This window comes from Delphinapterus leucas, chromosome 4, assembly GCF_059928025.1.
Source record: "Delphinapterus leucas isolate spDelLeu-1000000601 "Yukka" chromosome 4, BTC_Dleu_Yukka2, whole genome shotgun sequence".
Taxonomy (NCBI): Eukaryota; Metazoa; Chordata; class Mammalia; order Artiodactyla; family Monodontidae; genus Delphinapterus; species Delphinapterus leucas.
This window is the reverse complement of record NC_143132.1, coordinates 79,956,666-79,969,815: the sequence shown is the minus strand read 5'-3', so window position 1 is coordinate 79,969,815 and position 13,150 is coordinate 79,956,666. Positions and strand designations below refer to the sequence as shown.

The following is a 13,150-nucleotide window of genomic DNA, read 5'->3' as shown; positions in this document are numbered from 1 at the left end:
TTTACCCCCAAAGACACATGATATCATCCAGTGCAGATCCATTTGGCCGGAAGGGAGACTATCTGTTTTTCTGATTGTCCCCTTCCCCCTCATTTTCAAAGCGTTTTAAAGGAATCCCACTGGATTCAAAATGACACCCCGATTTTGCTGAAGTGATGGTCTTTGTGTATTTGTATGGGTGATAATTTTTCTATCTTTTATGAGTAATAAGAACTTTAGGGTTTCTCAGGTGTCTGTATGGTTTGGAATGTGAATTGTATGGCTCTGCCCTATTACTGATCCTACAATGAGGTTACTTTTGTGATTTGGGGTCACTTTCCTTGTCAAAGTTGCCATCCTGCCTCATTGGCTCCCCCCTCCCCCTTAAATACATAGCTTGCCCCTCCCTCGTTCTCTTTGCCACTCCAATCTTAGCCCCATGGGGGCGCTGCAGAGCAAAGGGAAATCTCCCTCAGACAGCAGAACAAACCAGAGCGGGGGCTGGGAATGAATTCACCCTTCTTTAATTCTCTGCGGGGAGCCCTTGGAGGAAGACCCCACCAGGCCTGGTTTGTAGATAATTAATCCTACCGCCAGGGACCGCAAACCTTCTCAGGACGTTATTTCTGGGACCCAGTGCCAGGGTCCCACATTTCTACTTTTTTTTTTTTTTTTTCCAAATTGAAGTGTTTACACCGAAAGAAATTAACCAGAACAGGAGACGGTTAAATGAAAAAAAAAAAAATTATTGAAGCTATTTTAAAGATGAAGATTTAGGTAGGTCCCCTTTTCTCTACGGAATGAATGGTGAGGAAAATCGTGTACCCACCCCTCAATCTCTTTTCAATTCCTAGGAAAGTAACTTTATCAAATTTTATACCAGTTGAATTTCTTCCAGAATGCCTTCTCTCATTCTTGATCTCTCCCCAGTAGTAACCAGTTGGCGTCACTTTGTGGACCTCCCTCATTCCAGCAGTGCTAGGATTAAAGAAAGGATTGACTTGAATATATTCAAATTCTTTTAAATCATCCTTAAGAAGCTCTAAAGAGAGATTCCATGTCTGGGGTCTTATGTGTGATTCCTGTGGGCTTGGAGGGGCTGTGTATCAACCAGTCCTATGAGTTAATGGTTTCTGGCTATTAATACTCAGAGTAGAGGACCAGGCCAGCCCCTTTGCCTGGAGTTCCGGGCATAGTAATAGGTTACTAATCACAGGTTCTGGGTAAATAAAAGCTTTGTTACAAAATAAAATAGCTTGGTCTTAATATTACATCTATTTAAGGAAAGGAACAGATTTTGCCTCCAGTTCCCCCCAGAGAATCTTCCCCACAATTCAATCATAGCTGAAAAGGAAACTAGCCTTGGAATAAGCCCTGTCCTGTCCTCTTTCTAAGGGGACTCCAAACAGGAAATTGGTTTCACCTGTCAGGAACTTCTGGCACCTTGGTAGATCTTTAAACTATCACATCGCAGAATTACAGATTTTAGAACCGGAAGGAACCGTGAAGATAACCACTCAAGGCTTCTTTCTTTCAGGAGGACAGGATAGCCATCACTGGAGGCGTGTGGGACCCCAGGACACAACTGAAAACGGGTCTTCGTGGTTTGATGGTCCTGTGTTAGAAAATCAGGATGATCTGACTACCTGGGTTTGGAGACGGGCATCTTGTTTTCTGGCAGAATTGAGGAAAGCAAGGCTGCTTTGGGCTGTGTGTAAATTGTAAACTGGTTCTCAGAACAGACTCCAAGTCACAGTGAGTATTGAGTTTTGATTGTCATCTGGGCTTGGTTATGCTTGTCACCTGTGCTATGGTACTCAACAGCTACTTTTGATGGGTATGGGAGATCTTATTTACCCATTAGTTTTATTTCAAATCCTTCACTTAGAGCCATTATAAACAAGCTCCTTACATTATCCTTGGAGAAAGAAAGGTGTTTTCTTGGTATGATTTAGAGAAATTGAGCAGAACGTTTTGAGACATTAAAAAAAAAAAAAAGATGATTTCCAGCCACTACCTTCAGAAAAACAAGTGTCAACATTTAATTTTGATCCATATGCTGCCTGCTTTTGGCCTGTATTACCCTGAGACCTTTTTTTTTTTTTTAGTTTAGAAACCTTTTTGGCCTAGCTCAGAGTTTCCCCCCAAAACACTGATTTTTTTTCCACACTTTTCTCACTTATTTAAAATGGAAATAAATATCCCTGGAGCTTAAAATAGAGAAGTGATGGGGGGGTGCATAATCATTTGTTTATAGCACTCTATCACTGTTTTGAATAACAGGGTTTTCACTTCCTATGAAACCTTAGCATGAGGGAAAGCAGCAGCTGGACCAGGAAGGGGATGCAGGGAGGAAAGCACTTGAGTGTTTGTAAACTCAGGGTGGCTGGCCCACCGGGCTGCTGTACTTAGCTGTCTTTACTACCTAAGGCTAGAAGTGGAAAAACTTGATTTGCGTGTTGTGCCTGCATTTTTTTTTTTTTTTTTTTTTTCTCCACACCGCCCTCTGTACACCTGACCATGCCGAAGCCTATCTGAAGCCGGCTTGACGGCAGGGAGAGCTGGAGAGCGGAAGAATGTGCTGAGAAAGGGAGTGCTCGGTACTTTTCCATTCACATCTCCACAGTGGCTTTTCTTGTTTATTTCAACCTCCACCAGCGGAACCCTGTCAGCTGCCTGAAATCCGAGTCATTAAACTGTTCCCTGAGGTCAGACCACAGATGCTTGGTGCATGTTTCCTACATGTCGGTGTCTATGTAACATATGTACATACAGAGACACACGCACAAACGTGTAACTCCGCGGGGGCACAGTGTGAGGTAGGGGGGAAAAAACATAGATTTGTTGCCAGAAAACCTTGGTTTCTAATTACCGTTCTGCCTGGAACTCCTTATGGGACGTGGAGCAAAACCACTTGTCAGGACTCAGTTTCCTCAACTGTGTGAAGGAATAACCCAGATGGTTTGCAGCACGTCTATCTGTTCTAAATTCGATACCTTGTGTCTAAATATATATTTATGTAACTTTAAGGTGGAGGGGGGGATGGAAAGGAGCTGAGTGAATGTGTCCCTGGGGTGGGAAAAAGAGTTAAAATGTAAACTTCTAAGTAAAGAAGGCAGTCCCAGAATCTTCACCTCTATCAATTTTTAACCAGTTGTAGACCAAAGTCTGGGATTCTGCTGAGTAGGTCCAAAAGCCAAATGAAGATTTTAAATGTTAAGAGTTGGAAGGGGCCGATTCTAAGACCTTGTACCTTTGATCTCCTGCATTCATAATCGGATGTGACAGTTCCCAAGTGTCTTTTCTGCACTAGAGTTCTTTTTTTTTTTTTTTTCCTTCTTCTGTTTTTGGAAACAGTCCCAGTCAGTGATAGGAAGGAGATGACACTTGTAAACTGGGCACACCTTAAGCCGCTGGGCCCCATGTGGATGTAAAAAGATATGACATAATATTCATATACATACACACACACAAAAGAAGGAGAAAAAAAAAGAAAAAACTAGATAGAGATTCCTGGTAAGAAACTTAGAGGTAGTTCAGCCATCACTGCATTAAAGGTAATTATTTGACGTCAGAGGAAATAACAGATGAGGAGTTTGCCCTTACCAAAAAAAAAAAAAAAGCCTTACTCTACCAGAACAAACTTGAAGGTAACTCTCCACCAATATTTCCTATGCTTCTTTTATCTCCATTCTCTAAAAAGAAAGGTCTAATGTTTCTCAGGCCTGATTGCCTAGCAAAGCCTTTAACGGACCTCAGCATCTGCAGGACATAATTTAAAGTGTAGCTCCTATTTATTAACAGTGACCTCCCCACCACCACCATCCCTCCTCTTAGACCTTCTGGAATATTGATGCCCATGTACAAGGAGAGATGGAGCCAATTACATTCTCTCAATGAAATACTATTGAGAGTTACAATATGCTAGCACTGGGAAGGTCCTTAGCAATTGTCCAATTCCACACGACTGAATTTATATCATTGGAAATTGAGGCCCACACAGAATGTATTTGCCACACACACTGGATCAGACTGAGCCAGGTCCAGAATTTTGATGTCCTGGTTCTAAATCCACTATGTTTTTCCATGGTTTATCATGAAAAGAGGACATGGGGTGGGCAGCCCTGCAAAAGAGCCATTTGCTGTGTCCTTACGTTCAGAGAAGGCCTCACATTTAGACTTTTGACATCATCTCCACTGAGGTTCTACATCAGTCTCAGCAGTACACAGACAGGATGGTAAAGGAGCAGACCCTCATCCACAAGTTCTCTGTGTGTGTCCCAGGGTAGGACCCAGTGTCGGAGCCACCACAGGCTCCTACGGTACTGTGATTTAATACTGTTAATAAACCTATAATTATCTTATGAACAGTACAATTGCATTGTAATTGTGTGTATGCTGGTGTTGAAAATGTAAAATTTAATATATTTTTGGCCTAGAAACAATGATGCTACACTAGCAAAGAGCCCACCTGGTACCAGATCTTGATTTCTGATACTTCTGTGCAGTAATGGAAAACAAGGCTCCTTGGAGAAACGTCTGGTTCTAGATCTAGGACTGGGGCAAGAAGTATTCAAAATTAGAATGGAACATCTTATAGCATCATAAATAAAGAATTGCTGAAAAACAAACAAAAACTACATCGATGGGGCATATTTCAAAGAGACACTGGAGCCACTTGAAGAGCTCCCAATGGGCAAAGCTGGAAGATTTGGAGTAAAAAAAAGAAATCAAGTAATATTAGATTATAATCCAAAGTATAAAAGAAATATCCATGAATCCACACTGATATAAATTATTAAATAAATTAATAAATCAGAGAAAAGAGACAAATCTCCCTTGCAGAAAAATTCCAAATAATTTATGTAGATACACTGCCGACAAGGATGGGGGCAGGGGGCAGTGTATAACTCCTCACTCCTCAAGTGTGAGCTTTGCACAGTGACTTCCTTCCAAAGAGTACAGTATGGGAAGGGAGGAAAGGAGGGAGGGAATCATTTTACGTGGAGAAACCTGACAAACACTACACCAGCCAATTCACCAAGGTGAACATCAGCAATTATAAGCCATGTTGATTGTTATGTACCTTTGATCTGAGGAGATGAAAATGGCTTTTTACCTCTGTGGTCTTCCTCCCATACCCCAGTCTATTTATGAGAAAAGTCTCAGACAAATTTCAACAGAAAGGCATCCTACAAGAGACGTCACCAGTATTCCACAGAACTATCAAGGAAAGTCTGAGAAATTGCAGCAGCTGGGAGTAACCTCAGAAGATATGACAACTTAATGTAATGTAGTATCCTGGATGGGATCGTGAAACAGAAAAAGATAAGGTAAACCCAGACAAATCTGAATAAATGAGGAGCTTTAGTTAATAATATTGTATCAGTGTTGTTCCATTAGTTGTTACAAATGTACCATAGTAATATAAAATGTTAATAATAATGGGAAACTGGGTATAGGGTTTTTCTCTGCGCTATCTTCTCAATTTTGCTGTTTAAAAAATATTTGGGGAGGGCATATCTTTATTTATTTATTTTTCAATAACAGAAACCTCCAAAAATGAGCTAGGTCTCTTGAAATCTGAGAGATTTTCTTCCCAGTCAACCATGCCCCCCAGATAGAGTCAGGAAAATGAGGGAACCTGCGTTTATTCTTTTAGTTTACTAAATTGAAAGCAATTTAGCTAATTTCTCTATGTCACCATCTGGACACAGAGCTGTGAGGAGAACGCGTAGGGAGCACCAAAGGCCAAGTGTTGCCGTGGTGGTGGATGGCTCAAGGCACCTCATCAATCTGCTTACTCCACATTTCTTTCTGAAAATCCTCCACGGAGACAAGGCCCTGAAAGATCTAGCCATCAGTCCATAGTAGACATATAATACTTAGGGATTCATCACTGAGGTTGGGGGAGCCTCAAGACCTTCCTAGAATGTCTGGTATCTCATTGTACAACTCCAAAAGAACTGTGGATCTCATCAGAGTTTAACTCTGGGTCTAGAGAAGAACGCTAACTGGACCCTATAACTCTATGAATTTGTCTTCATTGTCTGAATATGACCCCATTACCTAAACTAGAAAAATCCAGAGAGGGAAATGGTTTGCCAAGACTATCCCACAAATTAGTGGTAGAGTTGCTTCCCATCAACCAGTCCACCCTGAATCATTTATTTTGCTGTAGTATTCCCTTTAGTAAACTAAGGACTGCTATTGCATTGATATACATTATTTCAGAAGTGCCTCATTCATTTCTAACCACCTGTCAGTTACCAGTGGTGTCCAGTTCCAATGTGAGCTTAAGTGTCTCTTCCTTCTTTCCCTTCACCTTTTCCCACTTGCATCAGCCTCTCTGCCAAGTGGTTATAGATCTTTGAACCAACACTGATATTCACTATGGAGGCTGACATCTAAATTCTTCTTGGTGAAATGAGGTAAGACTGAATGCTATCATAGTCCAATTTGGTTATCATTACTGTCAGCAATCTGTTTGGTTACATGTCTCAAGAATCATAAATGTAGTCATGCCCTGTGACCCAGTAATTCCACTTCTAGGAATCTATCTTCAAGGCATAATTCAACATATAGGGGAAAAAATCTTTGAATGAATATATGCATTCAAGCATTATATCTAGCAACAAAAAAGTTGAACAACCTACATGTTCCATCATGACTGGGTTGGAGGGAAGGGTATTGGATGGAGAATGGTTAAATATAATACAACTAATTTTTAAAAATTAGAATTGGAAAACACTTATGGTAACAGGTAAAGTGAAAAGCAGTATATATATATGTATGTAGTGTATTTATAACTATACATATGTATGTAGTATATTTATTTACTATACATAAAAAATAAACTGGATATAAACAAAAGTACACAATTAACAAAAAACTATTTACATGGGCTGTCTTAGGGTAGTAGGATTATGGATGCTTTTTTCTCCTTTTATTCTTTTCTTTATCTTCCAAACTGTGTAATGTTTATATATTAGTTTGATTTCCATCTATCTCACAAGCACACACTCAAGACACTGAAAAGCCCTAAGTGAAATCTTTTCAACGCAAGAAATTAGTCCTCTAATTCACAGTTTTGAATGTTTGACCTAAAGTTGAAGCCTCCCACATCTTTAGGGCCTAGAGCAAAAGTGAGAACTGCCCACTCATTCTTGGAGAAGACCTTTCACTCTGGGAGACACTTGTCTCCACACCAACAAAACCTCACCCTTTCTGAGCAGGTTGACCATAATGAGATTAAATAGATCCTGTAAATCTTTGATCTGTCTCTGCCTGCTGGGTCTCAGTGTACTTATCTTGTTTGTTGGTTATTTCACAGCTTTTGAAAATGTTAAAAGAGTTTCCTGGGGCTTCCCTGGTGGCACAATGTTTAAGAATCCTCCTGCCAGTGCAGGAGACACCGTTTCGAGCCCTGGTCCTGGAAAATCCCACATGCCACGGAGCAACTAGGCCCATGTGCCACAACTACTGAAGGCCGTGTGCCACAACTACTGAAGCCCGTGCGCCTAGAGCCCATGCTCCACAGCAAGAGAAGCCACCGCAATGAGAAGCCTGCGCACCACAACGAAGAGTAGCCCCTGCTCGCCGCAACTAGAGAAAGCCCGCGCACAGCAACAAAGACCCAACACAGCCAAAAATTTTTTAAATTAATTTTAAAAAAAAAAGGGTTTCTTGGTTACTTTACTGTCTCCATGAGGCCACCCAGGAGATCTCCTGGTAAAAAGACATTCTTTGAGATGCTTCTGGGGCTACAGGAGATTTGGTTTTCTTTTTTTTTTTTTTTTTTTTGCGGTACGCAGGCCTCTCACTGTTGTGGCCTCTCCCGTTGCGGAGCACAGGCTCCGGACGCGCAGGCTCAGTGGCCATGGCTCACGGGCCCAGCCGCTCCGCGGCATGTGGGATCTTCCCGGACCAGGGCACGAACCCGTGTCCCCTGCATCGACAGGCGGACTCTCAACCACTGCGCCACCAGGGAAGCCCGGTTTTCATTCTTATAACATGTTTGACTAGTGAATTCTGAGGAAAACAATTTAAAAATAAGCCCTATCAATGTTGTTTCCTTTAGAGAATCACAAGCTTGTTAGGAACTGGGAGTAGGTGGTTACCATTGTTTGAATCGCTGGTTCTTAGAAAAGGGCATGGGGGTAGACATCAGGATCTCGGAGGTGAGGTAAGGACCATGGTTCTGTTAAGCCCTCTTCCCTTAAACCACTGATCTAATTCCTCATACTCAGCTCATTCATTCACTCATTCGCACAACACACAGTTCATTGGCAGTCTTTTGTGGGTTAGACCCTATTTTCCCTGGATACTGGGGAAATGAATAGAAATACAACAGGGGATTCTGACCCCAGGGGACACACAGTCTACTGAGAAAAAAAAGGCGGAGAATGGTGCAAAAGCTTGCTTTAAGTCATGCAAACGATGGCCCCCTTGCCAGGCCAAACATCCTGAGTCTGAGCCAAACTCTCTGGCCTCCTCCCAGAGGCTGTGTCCTACCTCCTGCTCCAGCACCAGTGTGAGGCACCGACTCCCTCCCTGGGCAGGTTCAGCCTCTGGGTTTTTCATCCAGTGTTGATTAGAACAGGATATAACCCAGCTGCCTCCATGCACCATCCAGTAATACCCAATACCCAATGCAAAGATAATCCACAAGAGCCTGGAGCATACACAGCCTCACCACCACCATCACCAGGTTGGCTCAGCCTGCAGGCCAGAGCTGGACTGTGATTTTTACAACTTCGAGGGCCTGACAGGTTTGACCGTGAACAGAGAGATCACCCAGCATCATGCTATTCCAAAGCACACAGCCTCAAGTAGCATCCGCAGCCTGGACTCTAGCTCCCAACACCACCTCTGACAGGATCTAGACACCTAATAGATCCTGAAGCTTACTCAACTAAACCCAAGTTTACCCCAACCCTCTGAGCATCCCAGACCTTTGGATAATAAACTAACAGGTGATATAAGCAGATGCCAGCCCTGCACCCAGACCACTTTTCACAGCACCTTATTGCCAAGGCCCGGACTGCCTGAGGGTTGGGCCCATGTGCCAGGAGTTGTAACCATCTCCTTCCTATGGCACATGCATAAAACCACCAGATACAATTTCAGCAATCTTACAATTAGCTGGAAGTCTAGCAGCTTTCAATGTCTCAACATCGAGGTTGCTAAGAAACACCCACCCTTTGGAGGGTGAAATGCCAGCAGAATGCTCAAAAGAAAATGGGACAGAAAAAGATTAATAAAGGCCATAATTTGGGAAGGTATATTGAAAAGACTTGACGATGGTGATGGTGAATCAATAAATCAAGCACCTTAGGCCCTCAAACTTCTTTCCAATCCCGTCTCCTGTAAGTTTTCTACCTCAGACTCTTAGCATTCTCCAAGAACCCAGGCACTTACCTCCACTCCACACCCAGGTGTTGAACGCTGCCTTTGGTAGGCTAGAAGCTCCTCAAAGACAAGAGAACTTCATTTTTGTTGTATTGGACTTGCATCCAAAACATGGTGCTCACTTAGGAAATGTCGACTGAATTCAAGTAGGTAGAACTGAAAGAGAATTCAGGGTGAAATCTGATGATCTGGGTTCCAGTTAAAGCTCCACAACTGACTAACTTCTGTGAGTCTCAGTTTCTTGTTCTCTAAAATGGTCATTTCTGTACAGGGACTACATCACAGGATTCCCATGAGAATCAAGTACCATAGAGGGGAAAGTACTTTGGAAATTATAATGCACAGTTCAGAGTGGTCGTTGAATGTGGAGCAAATGGACAAACTAATGAGTGAATCATCACAGAGAAGCAAAGCCATCAGGTTATTCCATAACTGATTTTGTGACTCACGTTTTATCTGGGGAACAATGTATTTGAAGTGTCCTGCCTTGACTCTGTAACCATCCTTAAAAAATGGTTATTTCACTTCCCGAAATATTTTAACCCTTTCAGTACAGGAAGACATAAATTACTGGGGAGGATTCATACTCATCCAAAGAGAATAAAAAAGATCAGAAAGTCTTTATGTCCTTGAAATGCAGAATTGGAAATGAACCATCTCCCAGTAGTGGGAACTGAAATCCACTATTAGATCCTCCTTTTTGGTACCTTCTTCCTCTTCCTCCTCTTTCTACCTTAGCCCCTCCCTACCCATCCCCTTCACCCAGCTGGAAAAAAATCATTTGTTTTGAGCCAACTTTAGTCTTAGAAAAAGGTATAAACAAAGCACAAATTTATCAGGGCTGTTTTCTAGGAGCAACAAGGTGGATTTCTATAAATTTTTTAAGTCTTGAGTTGATGGGTGAGTTACTAAAATAGGGAGGTAGGATAACTTTCTACCAAAGGCCTGACCCAAATGACAGGGGGAACCTTGGGCCAGCTCTGTCCCCTAAGAGAATCTGTGCAGCTCTCTATCCTTCCTACCTCCAGCTCTCTATCCTTCCTACCTCTGCAACAAATGCGCAACAGATCTCACGAATGTCGCGGTGAATATAAAAATGGATTAGGAGCAAGTTGGTCTTGATACGGAGGAGGAAAGAAAACATGAGCATGGGTGCTGGAGAGAAGGTAAGGGCTTCACTCTAGTAACAGAACAAGGCAATGGTTAAGATGAAGCCAAAGGGGCCAGGGCATGTATCAAGAAAAAGTTCCTTCAATTGAGACCACATCTGCCCATACTTACCAGTTTTGCCAGCACCAAACCCATGATCAACGGCTCATTTATTTTTGGATTCCTAGAGGTGGGAAGAAGAGAATACTGGATGTATATGGCATTTAAAAAAAATACAAAAAACCCTCCAACGTGGGAGGGCTGGGATGATGTACAAGGGCAGCCGCCTCCCCTATATGGTTCCTTTTTTTTTTCCCCCTTTCTACCCTTCCTGTTCCCAACACCTCTCATCCAATCATACCTGTGGAAGCCACATTCCTGCGCAAAGCTAAATCTGTAAGTGAAGGCAGGGGGATGGCAGAGCAAAGCAAAAGAATATAAAGATACTTCCCTTCTCAACTCTGAAAGCTGGGAAGGTTCAGTAAGAAAATGGAGGAGTGTTATAAGATTCTAGGGATCTGGAACTGAAAAGGTTGGAGAAACAGAAAATATTCAACTCTATTCCCTTATTTTATCACCTGTTTGGTTGGACTTTTTCAGCATGGAATAAACATATGTTGATATTTTCAGGTCTTATCAATACGCAGGCACAAAAGTTATGAATTGAGCACCTCTGCTAAGTACCAGGCTAGACTTTGCATATACAGAGAACAATTACAGACCTGTCCCTAGAGGAGCTTGTAGTCTAGTGGAAGAGACAAGCATTACACAAGTAAATCCACAGATGAGTGTGCATTATAATTATGATAACTGAGAATCAGGAAATAAGTAAGGTGCTGTGAGATGGGGGAAGGACCAAATTTACCTAATGGCCTCTCTATTAAAGTAAACTTTAAGCTGAGATCTGAAAAAGGAGGATGGGTTAGCCAGGCCAAGAGTGCAGAGGAAAGTTTGCTGAGTGGAGGGAACAGAGGTCAACAATCCTAAAGGCGGTAGAACCATGGCATGTTCAGAGACCTGAAAGAGGCCAGCATGGCACAGAGAGAGTGGTAAAGATGGATTTGGAGGGAGAATCAGGAGCTAGACCATGTAGGTCTTTGTAGACCATGGTCAGAAGTTTAGAGATCGTTCTAAGTGTGTTGAGAAGTTATTTAAGGTTTTTAGGCAGGGTGATGCCATGATCTGATTTATATTTTAAGAAAAGCATCCCAGCTATGGTGTGGAAGATGAATTAGAAAGAAGCACGAGGAGATTCTTGAAGAGGCTGTGGTAGGAGTCCCAGGGAGAGATGAAGGTAGCTGGGCCTGGGGAGGTAGCAGTGCAGGTGGTGAGGTAGCAGTGCAGGTGGTGAGGTATGGAAGGTCTGAGACCTACTTTGGTAGTAGAATTGACAAGATTGAAAAAGAGATTGGGTTGAGTAGGAGTGGGTGGTAAAGGAGAGAAGGGTATCAAGAATGAATCCCAAGTTTCCAGTTTATGCAATTGGGTGGATGTGTTTCTATTTACTGAGTTAGAAACACTGCAAAGGAAGAACTTGCAGGGGGGTAATTACTGGCAATCAAGAACTCAGTTTTGAACATGGTATGTTTGAGATGTCTCTGAAGTAGGTGTCCAAGTAGGCAGTTAGATATTTAAGATCTGCTCTCAAAAGAGATGTCTGCTTTGGAGATATCAATTTGGGATTCGTCAGAATAGAGGTAGTATTTGAAGGTAGGAGAAAATATTGGTTTCCATATCAGACCAGGCATTGAAAAATAGAATAGAAAATGGTAAAGGTGGAATGGATCTTAGAAATACTCCAGTCTAAACTCGTTTCTCAACTGATAGCAAAATTGGGAGCTAAAGTGAAGCCATTGGTGGAAATGGAGTTGATAGGAGCCTAGGTCTCCCTTTTGGAAAAGCACTTTTCTTGTTTTGCAATGTCTTGTCAACATTTGACATCAAAATGGGGGAGACTGAGAAATCGCCTATGTGAGACATAATTATACTGGTATGGCTCATGGTGTCATGTCTCTTATTTTATATATGCTATATGTAAACCACCACGTCCTCATAAGTAATTTGCTCCCCTCTTCCTTTCAGAAACTTGGAACCTTTTCTGCTGGTTCCCTACTTATTGAAAAGATGATGCAGTCATCTCAAATGAACATACCTGGGCAATTTGCTATCGAGGGGGTCCATGCCTTACAGTGGGGACTGAGCTGCCAAGGGACTTTCCTGTGCAGCTCCATCCTACTCAGTTTAGCACCTGTGGCCCCTGCAATTATTTAGTAACCGGACCATCTCTCCTCCCGAATGTGAGTGCCGGAAAGTCAGGAGCTACTTTTACTTTCCTTGGTATGTATCTTAATCTCGCCCTGGCACCTGTGATAAGTAACTTAGTCATCTAATACATGTTTTGAATTAGGGGGACCCAATAAACTGAAACCTTCCATTGGATTTAATGCACCTTTAGTTATCTTTCCATCCTTCCAAGTAAATACATTTACAGAGCTCATGCTATATGTCAGGTATGGTGCTAAAGGTTGCAATCGTGTTCAGTCTTTAAAATGCAGGTATCATGTAACAGTGGCGATCAGCTCTCATCCAGTATATTTAGGCTTATTCATCT

The 13,150-nt window shown here is 42.3% G+C and overlaps 1 long non-coding RNA gene across 3 annotated transcripts in view; it reads left to right on the top strand.

The window, feature by feature from the left end:
- Positions 1-13,150, top strand: part of LOC111172782 (uncharacterized) — a 29,784-nt gene that overhangs the window by 3,721 nt on the left and 12,913 nt on the right. Inside the window, exons 2-4 of one of the 3 annotated variants that reach the window (XR_016393030.1) lie at positions 1,517-1,734; positions 2,509-5,312; positions 6,324-12,876. This is a non-coding gene — a long non-coding RNA (uncharacterized LOC111172782). Of the gene's footprint in view, positions 1-1,516; positions 1,735-2,508; positions 12,877-13,150 lie in introns of all 3 variants that reach the window. The other 2 variants (XR_016393029.1, XR_016393028.1) reach the window with 2 other exon arrangements.